At 38.8% G+C, this 17,251-nt stretch overlaps 1 protein-coding gene across 7 annotated transcripts in view; it reads left to right on the forward strand.

Annotated features, from left to right (window-relative positions):
• LOC105477324 (solute carrier family 4 member 4) overlaps positions 1 to 17,251 on the forward strand; it is a 504,202-nt gene that overhangs the window by 294,910 nt on the left and 192,041 nt on the right. The gene's annotated exons all lie outside the window — the stretch shown is intronic.

Here is a 17,251-nt window from a genome sequence, read left to right on the forward strand (position 1 = left end):
TATTCCCTCTGCCCTTTGTGAAGTGATACCAATAGTCTTTCATTAGCAATGGGAGGTGCCGAAGACCTTTCTCATCATAGCCCTCTTACAGAGTAATTTATTCCCTTCATTGGTTTTATCTTTTGCTAAGTGGGTGTCAGAGGAGTCCTAAATCACACTGGAAATCCAAGACTTGGTAAAGTTGTCCCACCAGGGAGATAAGGAGCTGGAGACAGTGGCAGCTCCAAGGAGAGCAGCTGGCTCCTAGACCTCTTGGTGCTTTCCCCATGCCTTCTCCTGATGCCTGTGGTCTCCTCCATATTTGTAGGCACCCCAGGCCTGCTCCTGATAGAACCTCTGCATCTTATCTTCAATTTACCACCAATTTCCTCTTTTTTTATTTAAATATGAGAAATGTAATCCACTTGCTCTCATTATGGGTTGCCACTACTTACTCCTGAATCTGGATTCCTCTGTTTAAGGTTATCTGTCAGGCAGGATGCCACTTCCTAGCTGTCTCCCACATTCATGGTTTAACATCAGCAATGTGCTGGATATAAACACACACACCTTTGAAAGCATTTTTGAAAGCATAGTCTATTGCTGTTACCTACAGTAGCAGATAGTTGTTTGCAATGCAGAACAAACAATGGAAAGAAATCAATTTTTATGTTAATAGTAATTTTAGGCTCCAGTGAAATATAAGTGATATTAGTTGGGCTCTTGTTGCATTGGATCTGATTTGAGATTAGGCCCATTCAAACCATTTGGTTTGGTATTAAATCCAGCTGCCTTGACACTGGCTTATGTTGGATCTGGCTGGGACCACCACCAGGTCTGGTAGCTTTCTCGTTCCCTTGAGAAATTCTTCGCTTTTTACCTGCACTTTGGATCCCAGCTTGCCCATTTGTCTCAGGATGGGTTGCTTTCCAGGCCATTCCCCCAACTGCCCCATACCCTTGAATTCAGACAAGGTCCCTTAATCAGTGTGTAAGGCAGATATTTCCCTACCTGCTTCTGAAGCTGGCCATCATGCTTCTCTAGTTCTCAGATAGGTCAGTTGACATCTTGCAACTCTCAGGCCCACATCACCTTAAGGTTAGAATCATCTTCCTGCGTGCCTTTCTGCATACGATTAACTCTTTCCCAAAAGCAACAACATACATCCAACTGTTTTGTTCAGGACTCTCATTTTCTGTTCATTTTCATAGCACAGATGAATGTCCTGACCAGAACCCAAATCATGATCAAGCTCTTTCCCACCTGAGAATAAGTGAACCAATCTATGGAAAGTTGCTAGCAAAGTGCCTGAATGAAATCCTGTTCCTTAATAACAGTAATTATTGTGGTTATTGTTATTATGGCATTTCTAATTCATCCATCAGGCACCATTCTTATTTTCTTATTTTCCTTTTCTTTCTCCAGGCAGATGACTGATTTTCCAAATGTATAATGTTCAGATCTTTAAATAAACAACACATTTTTCTCCAAGGGTCATTCCCTCTCAGTATTTGCTAACGTATTCCACTCTTTATAGCAATGAGGAGTCGGGCTTAAGAGATATAACACAAATGGGTATTTAGTTGTTTGACATTGAAGGCCTACTTTGTAATCTTCTTAAAGACATGGGACCATCATTTCCAGAGGTTTCATTCAATTCTTGAGCTAATGTTTAGTAGCAGTGTGGTTATGAGCAATTTACATAATCTCTTTGAGCTTCAGTTTTTATACCTGTAAAATAAGGGTAGTAATGTCTTATTCTGTGCATATAACCAGAAATAAATGAGATACCTTTGTGAAAATTATTAAATAAGCAAAATGTGAGATGCCATTGTGCTTTAGTGCACTCATACTGCTATAACAAAGTACCTTAGATTGGGTAATTTAAAAACCATAGAAATTTACTGCTCACAATTCTGGAGGCTGGCAAGTCCAAGATCAAGGTGCCAGCAAATTTAGCGCCTGGTGAGGGCCCTTTCCTCATACATGGTGCGTTCTGTGGATCTTCACAAGGTGGAAGGGGCAGACAGATTCCTTTAAGCCTTTCAGGAGAGCATGAATCCCATTCCTGAGGGTGGTGTTGTCTTGACTTAATCACTACAAAGCCTTCACCTTTTAATACTATTGCATTGGAGATTAGGCTTCAACATGAGAATTTTGGGGAGACACAAACATTCAGATCATAGCACACTGTAAGGAACAACTATTATTCAGAAATATTTTAAGGGGAAAATTTAGTGACTTTCAACTTTAAAATTGAGGGCAGAACTTCAATTCACTACCATTATTTTGCATTTTATTATTTTCTGTTTCCATTTTTTGCCTACTACTTCATTTATATGAAAATATTCTTGGAGTTTTATTTTTAAAATAGTGCTACTTTCATTATCGACTTTGCAGATGCCAAATAATACATAATGAGTTGTCACTCATGGGCTTTCTAGTATTTTTAAATTTAGAGTATAAAGATTGATCATTATGTCTAAGTAATGACAGTTTGAGCTATCAAGAAATAATATGTGTACAGCAAGATGTTACCATGTAATAAACATATTTTTAAATTTTACTAGTTGTCAGTCTGTTTTATACAGTTAGGGTCTGTGAGAGAGTAAAAGAACTGAAATGATTCTCTTTGCCTTTATTCTACCACATGTGAGTACTTTTTTCTTCATTCCCCTTTCCTGGAGAACTCATGTATTTCGAGGGCACTGAACTGATTTGCTGCTGTCAACCCTGAGTAAATCTTCTTCCAAGGCTTGGTTTCCTTAATAGAGCCACCCTTACCAAGTTTTTTGTATTCCCAAGCCCCATGTTGCTCTGGGAGCAATAGAAGTGTAGGTGCAGATCTGGGACCACATCCTGCTCCCTGTGAAAGAGATATAGGAGAGGGAAGGACAGGGAAAAGTAAGGAGAGAAGGGTAAGCAAGATAGAGACATAAAATGTGAGCACCATGGGCTCACTTAAAGTAGGGATAAATTAAGATCTTCCAAGAATGACTAAGCATGCCTCATTCTACTCAACTCCTGTATCCATAGAAATACAAAGGACGAAAAGGAGATCTTTCTAGGTTTGTGAACCCAATTTCTTAAAAACCACACTTTGAATTTAAAGTAGGCCAGGATTTCTGTCTTTAGTGTTTTCCAACACTCTTCAAGATGTTGAACAAAGGAAATGTCATTCCATTAACGATATTAGTAGTAGCAATAATAATAATGCCTCACATTATTTTAGCACCTGTTATACATTAGATATTGTTCTTTATGGCAGCTCTAATGTATATATCATTTCAGATGAAAAACCTGAAAGTCCGAAATAACTTGTCTAAGCATAGTAAATGTAGGAACCCAGTGTGCTTAATAATCATATGCTAATTCAACCACAAGGAGATGAGCTTCCTCAACCATAATTTATTTCCTACACATCACCAAGTCGAGGTCTTATATATAATAATGTGATGGTGAAGGGCTCTAGAGGCCATTCTACATCTAAGCAACAAAACACACAAAACATGGCAGACAGTGGAGTGTCTTTATTGGCTTTCCAAATGGAGATTTCTAGGCAACATGTTTCATGTGTTTAGGTGAAATGCTGGTATCCTTTTGGGTTAAATTTCTTGTCTAAATAGCAGTGTAGAGTGCATAGGAAGTGTTCGATGACTATTTGAACACATGGCATTGCAATCCCAAAAGAGTCCTAAAACTTCACTATGAATAAAATTTATTTTCTTCTTAACAGGATTGTTTAAAAAAAGCACTTTTCTGGAGGTTTTTTTTTTTTTTCTGTGTGTATGTGTGTGAGGGTATCTATTTGCTTGATTCAAGAAGAGACACCCTCACATGAACAGATTTAGGATTGATGGTTTTGGACAAGTTGATTCTCAAGGGGAACATGGGTCATGTAAAAAAAATTCCTCACAACATCTTTTTCTATTGTCTAGATATTGGATACTATCACTCAAAAGCCTTTGGAGCTATATCTTTCCTCATCAGGTTGTGGTAATATAAACCATTTTCTACCTTATTTATACCTGAAGTTAGGCAAAAGTGATTTAAAAGAGAATATGTAAGATAATAGCAAGGCTAAGCTGTTTATTTTGTAGCTCAAGTGTAAAAGAGGTGCAATGAAAGCATTATGTAGACGAGGCATACATTATATATTATTATCATGGTATAACTGCAAAATGTTCTGCTCTGGCTTTGGGAACGACTTCTCAGAATTTGATATTTGGAGTTAATTTGTGAAGGGAAAAAAAAAGCAACATGAAAGGGTTACAGAGTTTGTATCTCCTCCTGCACAGAAGTACACAGAGGGTCCAACAAATCAAAATGTAGACATTTGCCAATATAAGTAATGGATGCTGTGCAAGTCCCAGCTTTCATGAGGGTATGCTGCCAGATGGCTCCAGTCAGGCTTTGCTAAAACACAGGTGCCGAGTCTCTCTGAGCAGTTCCATTTTCATGCCTGTCTTTGGAGCCAGGTTCTTTGCTGGCGAGTGCCAGGCTCCATTCCACTGTCCCCTTGATGGTGAGGCTCTGTCTCAATGGAGGCTGTATATGCAAAAAAAAATTTCCAGCTTTAGTTCTCAGCAATACACTGACAGGTTGAGGGAAGTAGAGGAGAGAGAAGCTGCTGGGGAACGTTAGTTATCAGCATGAGTTTTGGAGAAGCTGCTGACTTCCTGTACCCACGTTAGAGGCAAGCCATGGCATCAGTGATAAAATTTGGGTACCTGCATACACATTTAGAAGCTAAAGGAATATGAATTCTTATTCTAAAGAAATTAGAAGCTAAAGGACATGTCTTCTTTTGAAGAAGTTTCCTTTGTATTATCAGTTTCTGTCAGTTCTCACTGATCTGGCATTTCACTGGGTCCTTGCCTGGACCTAGATAAATGTTTGCCAGTTGTTTAGACTAATTCATTTAATTTAGCTAAGTCTGCAGGAATATTGGCTCTTTAAGCAGATCACTTAGTTGTCAAAAGAAATAGGCCGGGCGCGGTGGCTCAAGCCTGTAATCCCAGCACTTTGGGAGGCCGAGACGGGCGGATCACGAGGTCAGGAGATCGAAACCATCCTGGCTAACACGGTGAAACCCCGTCTCTATTAAGAAATACAAAAAACTAGCCGGGCGAGGTGGCGGGCGCCTGTAGTCCCAGCTACTCGGGAGGCTGAGGCAGGAGAATGGCGTGAACCCGGGAGGCGGAGCTTGCAGTGAGCTGAGATCCGGCCACTGCACTCCAGCCTGGGCGACAGAGCGAGACTCCGTCTCAAAAAAAAAAAAGAAAAAAAGAAATAGGAGGCAAAACTTGGTCAGTATGATAATATACATTTCTAAATGTCTCCCTCTTAACAGAAGCAATTTGGGAACAATCTCAACCCGTTCATTTCTCTTTTTCATTTTTCTTAGTGCAATAAAAACTTGCAAAGAACTTCAATTATGGGAAACAATTAAAAATTCAGATTGCAAAGAGAAGACATCAGATTTGCCTCAAACAGGTGCTGGCACAGATGGCCTGCTCACAAGTCCTGGCTTTATTTACAGCTTTTAAACACAGACAGATAAATTGACAAAAATGTTTCTCGATTTTATAACGTGCTGAATGCCCAAATTTGGCTATAAACTTATATTAGTTTGTAAATGGTTTACTTTAAACCTTGACCTCCCAAGTCATCAGTATTCTTACAAAGACCATTTGTCTCCCCTGTTGTTTGCACACTCATGTGAATAGATTATCTCCTATTTGCTATTGGTTGGATATGCCTTGTTTACTGCCTTGATCATTTAATGATTGTCTTTATTAAGTCAAATTGCATGTAGTCTGATGGCTAGATATTTCCAACCTCATTGTGGTTCCTTAAAGGATAATTATGCTGTCTATATTTTACTAGCCTTGGAGCATGGCATTTAATGGGAATAGCAAAATAAATGGCATGGATCCCAAATGAAACTATCTTCAGGAAGGAGTTGATGGCGTTGTTTCATCCAGGTGATAAAATGTATCTGGAGGAACAATACTGTATATATAGCCTGTAGTATTATTTAATCTTTGCTGTGGTCTAAGATTTGGCATAGGTGCACCAAAGGTTAAAATGTTCAAATTAAAGTGAGTATTAAAGGGCACCAGAAAATGAGGACTAACATACATCCTTAAATTGGCTTATATTAAGGTATTAATTTATCCGTACCCCAGTCCCATGTTTCTGAAGGGCTGAAAAACAGAGAAAATTGAGATTCAACTCTGTATTCACCAAGGAAAATATTTCGGAAGTGAAAGTATGAAATGTTGCTTTCTGCATTTGTGCATAAGATCCATAGATGTATCTGTTGAGTAGATCATAAGAAAGCTGCTTACTAATATGACACCCTGCGCCCTATGCTTTACAAAGCTGTGTGTAACTTCCCTCTGTGTGTGCTTATGTGGTTCATAATTATTAACAATCTTGATCTTACATCCTGAGATTACTGTTTATTATGTAAATCTTTCTTCTTCTGGATATAATTTATGTTTTGTGTATTAGAACTGCAGGGTGGATCATCCATTGGTATTTGGGGAACTATAATGATTGAATGTAATTTTTTTAGACTTTTTCATTCTTTGCTGGGATTCATTTCATCTAAGGGTGCAGGACATGGGAGGGGGTGTGTGTCTTTGTAATATGTCATTGTTCTCCTTTAACCCGCTTGTGTGATTTGCTTTAGTATTTTCTCTTCTTAATTAATGCTTCCATCCTCATCCTTGCTGTGGCTGCTCATGTGTCCTCCTCCTCCTCCTGTCTTCTGCTTCTGACACTAAAGCCCGCAGCCCGCTTGAGAACTCAGTGCCCTGCCTAGCAACCCGCACCTTGGATGATGACCCCCGAGTGCGGCGCACTCCCAGCGTGGGATGGCTAAGTAAGTCAATGGCTGGGGAAAGGGCAAGGAAGGTGGCGGTGGTCGGGAGAGGGAGGGCAGGAAGATCGGGCTTATGGTTACTGAGTGGAGGGAAACCTCAAGAATGCCTGAAAGTGTAAGATGTAAATATTCCTAAAGTCATAATTGCTGACATTTCTTCTACTGTCAAGGAGTACAGTAATAAAGAACTTCCTGGGTGATCTGCTCTCCTGAATCCAAGTTGAGGACCTTGTAAGGCAGTGGAAAGACTGTGAGACTAAGGGGTGGGGCTGGCACTGGCAGCCCTTCCTCCGTGGGACACTTCTCTGAACCTCAGTTTCCTCATGGTGATGCTGAACCTTCTTACTTCAGAGGACTGGGAGGAGGGTCACTGGAGATGAGGTCTCTGAAGGTGACCTTCAGAGATGAGGTCTCTGAAAGCATTCAAGTGCCAAGTAAGAGGAAGAGCTTACTAAGTTAATGATGTTAAATACCTCAAATACCTACTACATGCCAGAAAGACAGAATGTGCTATGGACAAGGAGGATAAGAGAGAATCTTTACTTTTTAAAGTAAAAAGGAGGATAAGAGAGAATCTTTACTTTTTAAAGTAAAAAGGAGGATAAGATAGAATCTTTACTTTTTAAAAATTTAGAGCATGGTAAAGACACAAGATTTATATACCTAAAACCAAAAGAGAACATGCACAGGAAGCTACATGCACTTTCTCAAAGATTTCTAAATTGATTATATGTGATATAATTCTTTTAAAGTAGTGTATTAAGAGATGAATAAGGTGATTCCCTGTCCTTGGGGGGGTTTCCATTCTAATGAAGGAGACAGGACATAAATAGATAACAATTGTATAAAATGATAAGTGAAATGAATGAAAATACACACACACACACACACACACACACACACACACACGATTGTGAGAACATACCCTTGGCCTGGGAGTGGCAATAATAGAAAAGGCTTTTAGAGCAGGTGTTTTTGGGCTAAATCCTAAAGGAAAAGTATGAGCTTGATACATCCATAAAGTAGAAATTTAATAATTTTCCTTGAATAATAAAAGTTGCAAATACTAAATACTTTATGTTATGCTATTTAATTTTCTGAAGAATCTTGTGAAGTGGCTATTTTTATTACCCACATTTGACAGATGAAGAAATTATACTTAGAAAGATTAAGTAACTTGCCCAGATCACACAGGTCATGTGTGTAGGGCAGGACTTGAGCTTCATCATATGGTAGTTTCAACTACAATATTATGGGTGATGCCTTATTGAAGTTAAAGTATAGGAAACTTACATGGTCAGATTACCCAAAAGATCTGCTAATCCCACAATGACACTCTAACACTCACATGATTCTCTCTGCAAGAATCAAGCATTTCTTCTAATAAATTCTTTTATTATGTAATGATGCCTCTTGTGGAAAAAAAATTCAGGTAAGAAGTTTGGGCCTTGGAATATGAAGTCAGGCAGGAATGGGTCTGAATCCTGGATCTACCACTCCTGGCTTCCTGACTTTGGGCAAGTTACTCTTTTACTGTAAACCTGGGTGTTTCAACCAACTATAAAACTGAGTTAATCTTACCAACATAGGATTGTTGTGAGAATTAAATTAGAAATATGTAAATATCTAACATAGTGCTCTGCACTCAGTTAATCCAGCATTACCGCTGATAGCAAAGTGCTTATAGAAATTGCTCAAGAGTTTCTAGCTGTCTTCATTTTTTTAAGTTTTATTTATTCCTTGTCAGACATCCAGACATTGAAGTATTTTTGTGGATAAAGTGTCAAGGAAATTGACCAAAGTCTTCAGTTTGCAGATGATATGGAAGTATGGCAACTATTTGGAAATCAACTTGAGACCAAACCCTGGACCAATCCTTCTGAGAAACACATTTTAGAAATGAGAGAGGATTCTTCTCATTGTCTCTTTATGTGGTACATTCTCTTCCTAAATGATCTGCTTTGATGTATAATCACCTTCCCCAGGGCTTCTAATACTTACTGTATCCATTCAATAAATGAAATAGACACCTATTGAATAACTGAGGTGTGCAAAGTCATGTTAAATACTGCTTCTACCTACCTATTCAACCTCACTTTTGTCTCTTCTCAATATAAACTCTAATCAGCTTGTTTCTTTTCTTTTGTCCTATATCATAGAGAATCCTACCTCCATGTTTTTGTTGATAAACTCTACCCTTCCAGGAATGCTTTTTTTTTTCTTTCTTTCTTTCTTTTTTTTTTTTTGATACAGAGTCTTGCTCTATTGCCCAGGCTGAAGTGCAGTGGCGTGATCTGTGATCTCAGCTCACTGCAACCTCTGCCTCCTGAGTTCAAGCGATTCTCCCGCCTCAGCCTCCCGAGTGGCTGGGATTACAGGCACCCACCACCATGCCCAGCTAATTTTTGTAGTTTTAGTAGAGACGGGTTTTTGCCACGTTGGCCAGGCTGTTTTCAGACTCCTGACCTCAGGTGATCCGCCAGTCTTGGCCTCCCAAAGCTCTGGGATTACAGACGTGAACCACCACTCATGGCCCAGGAATGCCTTTTCTAGTGTACCTATCCAAAACTATTCAGTAGGACCTGAATGAAGTTCCATCTCCTTTGTAAAACAGTTTTTATAAACACAGAAGATATTTTCAAGTCTTAAAATTCCATAACTGCTATTTTCTGTGCCTTACAATGGAAGATTTACCATATATTTTTTATATCGTTCTCTGATGTTTCATTGTCTTTATTTTTTGATTTCAACTGTCTACATAAAAAAAAAGCCTTCTGTAGGGGCTGTATCTCATGTGTTTGTGTCCCCTCTGGTGCAGGTACCTGAAACAAGGGTGTTGTACAATACACATTTGTTGACCCTTGATATTCCATCATTTCATTAAAAGCAACCAACAGCCCAGTTTTCACTAGGGCCCATCTTGGTCACCAGAAACCATTAACCAAAAGTGAATATTGTTTACTTGTAAAAACTATTTCCCCATATTGCTGCATGTCCTGGTCTGATGAATTTGATTATCAGTTTATTCTAATTGTTAACATTGACTTAAAAAACTGCCAGAATATTAGCTAAAAACAAATTTGTGACAAGGTTTTTTAAAGTTTAACTTCAAATATTTTAGCAAGATATTTTCAGGCCTAATGTAACTAGAATTTACTAACTACCTTTAGAAAGCTTCATTTAAAGTTGCTTTTAGGGAGTAAGCTCTCATCATTTTTACCTTGTGTGCTTCTTATCTTCGTTGTCACCTGAGGCAGATGTGATCCTAGAACTCTTATCCATTTCAAATGCTGCCAAGGTATTGAATTAGAATTTGGAACAAAATAAAAAATGATTTCCTCTTACAGATCTCACTGGCAGGCCTGAAACCAGCCTGGGCCAAGGAAAACAAAAGAGAAGCTACTTTTCTGGACGAGTTAAGACCCACCTAAATGCTTTGCCATTATTAGAGCATAAGAACATACCCTATCTTGCTAGATCCAGAATGGCTTTTCACTCTGAGTGCTTATCTGTGAATTCAGTTTGACATCTAGCAGCCAGCATCATCTGAGCCCTTAGAAAACACTTGTGTCCTTTTGCATTTACTGGCAGTCAAAATCAACTGCTTCAGACTCTCAGGTCTGAACTTCAAAGAAGAAAAGGAGGTTCAGAGTTTTTTCTATCATCTTATGCACATTCCTGGCATCTGCCTTCACCTTGCTTTGTATTATATCTATCAAGTTTGTCCATCTACTGGGCAGGGACCTGGTCCAGTTCAGTGTTTTGCTTTGCAGGTACTTACCCAGTGTTTAATGTTACTATAATCATCCCAAGTATTAGTAGCTGTAATACTGTTTTCTTTGTTTTTTTTATTTCATGAAACCACAGTGGTCTGACTATAGATTCTTGTTTCATCCTACAATCAGGCTACACAGTTAACATTATAATTTAAAGAACTGAATTGTAAGTGGATATTTTTTGCTTTTAAAAATTTTTCTTTGAGCATTTCTGGAATTAAACAAATCAAAATCTTTTAACTTTTGGAGAGTTTACTGACTAAATTAAATTTACATAATTTTTCTCTGGCTCTCGGGTCTTCATAAAGTTTTACTTCCTTAGGAAAATGGTGAACCCAGAAAGTTCACTTTAACAAGTTCAATTCAACAGCTGTTCACCAAGCTGCTTCTCTTCTAGTTATATGGTCCAATCAGAGGGAAGGAGATGAGGGAAACTCACAGATAACAATCATTTGAGAGAAGCTATAGTAAGTGTCACCAGGAGGGTCGAGGGCAGACTGGTTTGTCTATAGTGTGTACAACAGTAGCATGTATTATACTCTCCGCAAATACTAATTAGAAGAATGAATGGTGGGGTATGAACAGAGAATTGGGAAAAGAATTCCTGGGAGAGACAGACTTTTCAGTGGACCTTAAAGGATGGGTTATATTTCCATAAATGGAGATTGTAGTAAGAGCAAGGTGGGACATTGAAAGATCATGCTAGGCTAGAGAAAAGTATAAAAGCAACCGTGCTGTTGAGAAAGTATAAATAAGAGTTTGTATGAGGTAGAGTGAGTTGATACATTAAATTAGCAGAAAGGGCATGCGAAAAAGATATGTGGAGCTAGGGTGGCAAAATAATTGGGCCATTTTGTGGAAGGTCTATGAAAGTTTTTAGTATGGAGATTGCATGGTTAGAACTTTATATTAGGGAAATTAACCTGTCAATCATTCTTTGAGTGGGAGATAGTTAGGAGATGATTTCAGTAGACCAGTGCCGGAAAAAGGATTTAAGCTAGGATTGTGACTGTGGAAGTGGAAAGGAGGGGATAATGCAATAAATGTTATAGGAATGGCATTGTCTGGACCTAATAACTGACTGAATGTTAGGGGAGGAAGAGAAAGGAGTCCGTCCACAGGATGCCTCAGGAGCGAGCAACCAGGAAGATGATAGGAAACCGTTCATGGACACAGGTGCTGTGTTTACAGAAGCATAACAGTTAAGATTTCTGCTCCCATCATACGTGTTGTGACCATCTTTGAAGGTATATTTCACTTGCAGATTTTTTGGTTACCTATCATGCCAAGACTCTTCTAGATTCGTACTTTGTCATCACACTCTTAGCTTGGTGTTTTTTTCTCCTAAACTTTCTTCTGAGGTGGAAAGCAACCACCACATCACGACTCTCTTTCTTGCCCTGTGAATTTTGAGCATTCTCGTCTTGATTCCAAGCATCTCACTTTCCATCCCTCTGTTTTTTTCAGATGCAGACTTGTTTTTGAATGGAAATATTATTTGGGTCACTTACTGTGCCGTTTCCACATATATTTTTGGCCTTTAAAATCTAAAGCAATTCCAAGTACAACTTTAAAAATTCCTTCACTGTAGCTTTTCATAGTCATAATTTTCAAAAAATTGTAAGAAATAAAATCTTTCAGCAACCTGATATCTATCTTCAGACTTTTTAGTTAATGTAAGACATTCAGAAAACGTATGTGGTATGCAAGAATGAGTTACAACATTCTTAAGATACAGGCAGTTCTAGCCACTTTTTAATAAAGGAATTACTGTTTATCCTGAGTTTGTGAAAAACATCATAAATTATTTCCTTGATATCTAATATTACATTTACAATGGACTAAAATATATACTGACTTTAGACAACTATAAATAGAGAAAATCAAGATGAGAGAATAAAAACGTAGAAATTCTGTTATATTTCAGAGTACTGGGGACTTGGAGGAGATTTCAAGAGGCACAGATTTGGAAAAACGTTGGCAGTCTGCTAAAATTGTAAAACAGTTTTTTTTTTTCCTAATAAGATTTTGGGATTTGTGAGGATTCAGACCTGTGCTTGACAAGATGGTGATATGTGTGATATATTTATAATCAAACTCACCTGCTCATCACCAAAGCTGTCTCTTTTCCAGGCCTTCCTGATCCTTACCATCTTTCTCCCTTCTTTCAGACTTGGAACCTTAGCGTCGACTTTGATTATGCACTCTTCTTCCCTTCTACCTCTAGTGAACCACTAGACCTGTTAAATGTTACCTCTGAATTGTTACTTGCCTCAGTCTGCTTTCTCGTCTGACTGTACTTGCTTTTATTCACGTCCTTATTGCCTTTTCCTTAGTCTGATCCAGTAGCTTGTTAGCTGGAGTCAGTGGTTACAGTTGGGCATATGCAAACGCATCTTACACTTTGTGTTCTAGTTGATCTTGTCATATCTGGCTGATAAGTTACCTCCTCATGTGGAAGTATTCAGTGGCACCTGAGAGGATCTCAGACAACCTCCAAACCCTCGAGTCTGGCGTTCAACCCCCAACCCACAGTGAATTAAAGTTGATTAAGTAGTGTTTCACACATCTGTATATCCCTTTATCTACACTACATTTCAGCAGTGACTTCCCATTACTTGAATTTGCTGGACACTTAGTGCTTTTATCCTGAATGATTTTTCCACTTGGAATATTTCCTTCCTCCTGAAACTTTCTGTTAAAATCTTGACCATCCTTCAAGGTCCACATTCTCCTTGAAGGCTTCTTAACTTGAGGTGCTCTTTACTGACCTTGAACTCTGAACCTTTTCTGAGACTCCTCACATGACATTTATCTCATTCTACTTTGCACTATAAAGGGAATAAGACATGTACTTTATGAGTACTATCAATTTCTTAAGGGCAGGAACATGCTGATTCATTTAGGTATCCTTTATTGCAGGGATTGACAAACTGTGGCCTATGTACAAAATCCAGCTTGCCACCTGGTTTTGTAAATAAAGTTTTGTTGGAATAAAGCCATACTTACTAGTTTATATTGTTGTCTATAGCTGCTTTCATGCTACGATGGTGGAGTCAGGTAGTTGTGGCAGAGATCATGTAGCCTTCAAAACCTGATATATTTACTACCTGCCATTAAAACATTTTCTGACCCTTATACTATAGTCCTGGTTCTCAAAGTGGGAACTAAAGGGACCTAAGTGTCCCTGAAACCCTTTCAAAGGGATTGAAAGGTCCTAGGATTTTCATCATGTAATTCAGCCAAAACTATATATATATATATATATTTTTTTTTTCTTTTTCTTTTCTCTTTTTTTTTTTTTTTTTCTGAGATGGAGTCTCGCTCTTTCGCCCAGGCTGGAGTGCAGTGGCGTGATCTCGGCTCACTGCAAGCTCTGCCTCCTGGGTTGACACCATTCTCCTGCCTCAGCTTCCCGAGTAGCTGGGACTTCAGACACCCGCCACCATGCCCGGCTAACTAATTTTTTTGTATTTTTAGTAGAGACGGAGTTTCACTGTGTTAGCCAGGATGGTCTTGATCTCCTGACCTCATGATCCACCCACCTTGGCCTCCCAAAGTGCTGGGATTACAGGTGTGAGCCATTGCACCTGGCCTCCTAAAATATATTTTAACAGGTTGAACACAGAAGCAGACAAGAAAATCCAATTTTATTTCATTTAGTCATATATATATATGTCTAAAATATATATGTTTAAAAATATATATATTTAAATTTATTTTACTTATTTATTATTGAGATGGAGTCTCACTCTGTCGCCTAGGCTGGAGTGCAGTGGTGCGATCTTGCCTCATTGCAACCTCCACTTCCTGGGTTCAAGTGATTCTCCTGTCTCAGTTTCCCAAGTAGCTGGGATAGCTGGAACTACATATGTGCGCCACCACGCCCGGCTAATTTTTGTGTTTTTAGTAGAGACGGGGTTTTGCCATGTTGCCGAGGCTGGTCTCAAACTCCTGGCCTCAAGTTATCCACCTGCCTTGGCCTCCCAAAGTGCTGGGATTACAGGCATGAGCACCTCACCTGGCCTCATTTAGTCGTATATTAAAGAGATTTGTAAAAATGTGAAACAATGCCTTTCTTTTTATGAAATTTTTTGTTTCTGAAAGTATAGTTGTTTTTCATAAGACATACAACTTATGTTAACACACAATGGTTTATTGTTAAAGTGCATTAATGAATAAATACTTAAAAATTTTTAGTTGTAATTCCTAATGTAATACGTATTGATAGATATGACCCAAATAAACAGACCCTCTTAATATTTAATTGTGTAAAGGTGTTCTGAGACCAAAAAGTTTGATAACTGCTACTTTTTTGTGTCTGGTAGAATGCCTTATACATAGCAGTAAATCAATATATGCTAAATCAATGAACAAACAATAGAACTAGATGGTTCAAATGAGGAATTAAATAAAGTGTAGTGGTAATAATCGAAAGTATTGAAAGGGAAGGTTAAGAGTCATTGAGAAATGATATCTACTAGGTGTTTGTGACTGTGATTCCCCTTTGTTCTCCCAGAAAACACTGATGAGGGATAGAGGAGTAGGAATGGTTTTGTTGGGGTGAGAGGAAGATCAGGTCTTCCTGACTTTCTGTCTTTGCTGCTTTCATGACAACTAGTAGTCATGAAGAATGGGCTAGATTTTGCTATAGTGTCAGCTAGCCCCAAACATCTGTGTTGCCTAACAACACAGACGTTTCTTTCTTACTCATGCTGCTATATGTGTAATGTGGATCTTCAGGGGTCTCTGCTCATCATTGTTTGTTAGCATCAGTCTGATAGAAGCCTTCTCTGTGCTTCCACAGTCATTGTAGCAGTAAGCAAGGGTCATGGTGGCTCACAGGCTGCGTTGTAAAGTTCTGCCCAGAAATAATACATCGTGTTTGTGTATATTTCATTTGACATAGTAAGTTTTGTGTTGTATTAGTCCGTTTTCATGCTGCTGATAAAGACATACCTGAAACTGGGAAGAAGAAGAGGTTTAATTAGACTTACAGTTTCATGTGGCTGGGAAGGCCTCAGAATCCTGGCGGGAGGTGAAAGGCGCTTCTTACATAGTAAGAGAAAATGAGGAAGAAGCAAAAGCACAAACCCCTGATAAACCCATCAGATCTCGTGAGACTTTTTCACTATCAGGAGAATAGCACAGGAGAGACGGGCCCCCATGATTCAATTACCTCCCCTTGGGTACCTCCCACAACACATGGGAGTTCTGGGAGATACAATTCAAGTTGAGATTTGGGTGGGGACACAGCCAAACCATACCATGTGTCCACATCTAACTTCGAAGAATGATTATGCTACCATGTGCCCAGAAGCTGGAGATTCAGAAATGTTTGGTGGACAGCACTAATGACTACCACCCAGTCACAATGGGAATTATAACTTGACTTTGGAGTGTGCTCTTCTTGGCAAGGCTGAGAGCAATGTGAAGTGTGGAAGGCCACTGTGCAGAAAATCTCTTTCTGCATACTCTTATAATGGAGGATGAGGGTTTTCCTCATAATGAGGGAGAGTTGCCAGTTCAAGGTCTACTGAAGAACTGGTGAGACTGTGGTTTTACAGGAGACTTCTGAAGTAGACTACATTAATTTGAAACTGATAGACAGTCTTTCTTGCAAATATACAGTAAAGCACTCTTATTAGACCAAACAATGTCTGGATTTAATGATTGGAGACAACTCAAGCTCTAAATACTTGAATTCGTTTGTCTGTGCACATGTGAGTGAGAGAGACAGAAGGAAAAGGAAATGTAATATTCCAGCTACAGATATCAATTTCAAAGTTAATAATGAAATTTCTTTTTGGCAGCAAACTGTAGAATTTTACTTTGATGAAAATTGCTGGCAAAATCTTCAGAAACAAGGCTTTTCTTTCCGTGGTAAGCTGAATGTTTATTGTGTTTAGACTTGTCCTGGTAATTCAGATCTCAGTTCTACTGCTCTTAATGCATCCTCCACCTCAATAGATCCTCATTCATCCCCTTGTCAGGCCAAAAAGTCCCTGTCATCTTAGACTCCTTCTTGCCCTTCACCCTCTATATTCTTAAGTAACCATACTCTTTGCAATTTTACTTCTGATTTATTCCCACCCATCCCTGACTATTACAACTGTCCTAATTCAGGTTTTTATCATCATCTCTTGTAGGACCACTTGAATATCCTTGTTTTCCACACCTTCACTCTGACTTCTTAAAATTCATCTTTCACAAGTGCCAGAAGGACCTAAGTTATGAACGCAACACATCCCTGTGCTCAGAAACCTTTAGTGATGACTCTCTATCATTTTTAAACTCAAGCTCATGTTCTCTAGCCTGGCTAAGGTCAAGCCTGTGTTCTCTAGCCTGTGGAATGCTTTTTGACTTGGTCTTTGCCTAACCCCCTAATCATCTCATGCTATTCTCACTCTTGTACTACAAGCTCTTGTAATTTAGATTTTTATATACTTAGATTCCATGCCTTGCAATCTCTCTATCACTTATTCATGCTGTTCCAATTGCCCACACTTGATGTGACTAAATTTAACCTATCCTTAAAGCTCTTATGTCCCCCAGGAGACTTTTTTCATATCTCTCATTATCTCCTCCTCCTCCCATCCCACTG

Source organism: Macaca nemestrina, chromosome 3 (genome assembly GCF_043159975.1).
Source record: "Macaca nemestrina isolate mMacNem1 chromosome 3, mMacNem.hap1, whole genome shotgun sequence".
Taxonomy (NCBI): Eukaryota; Metazoa; Chordata; class Mammalia; order Primates; family Cercopithecidae; genus Macaca; species Macaca nemestrina.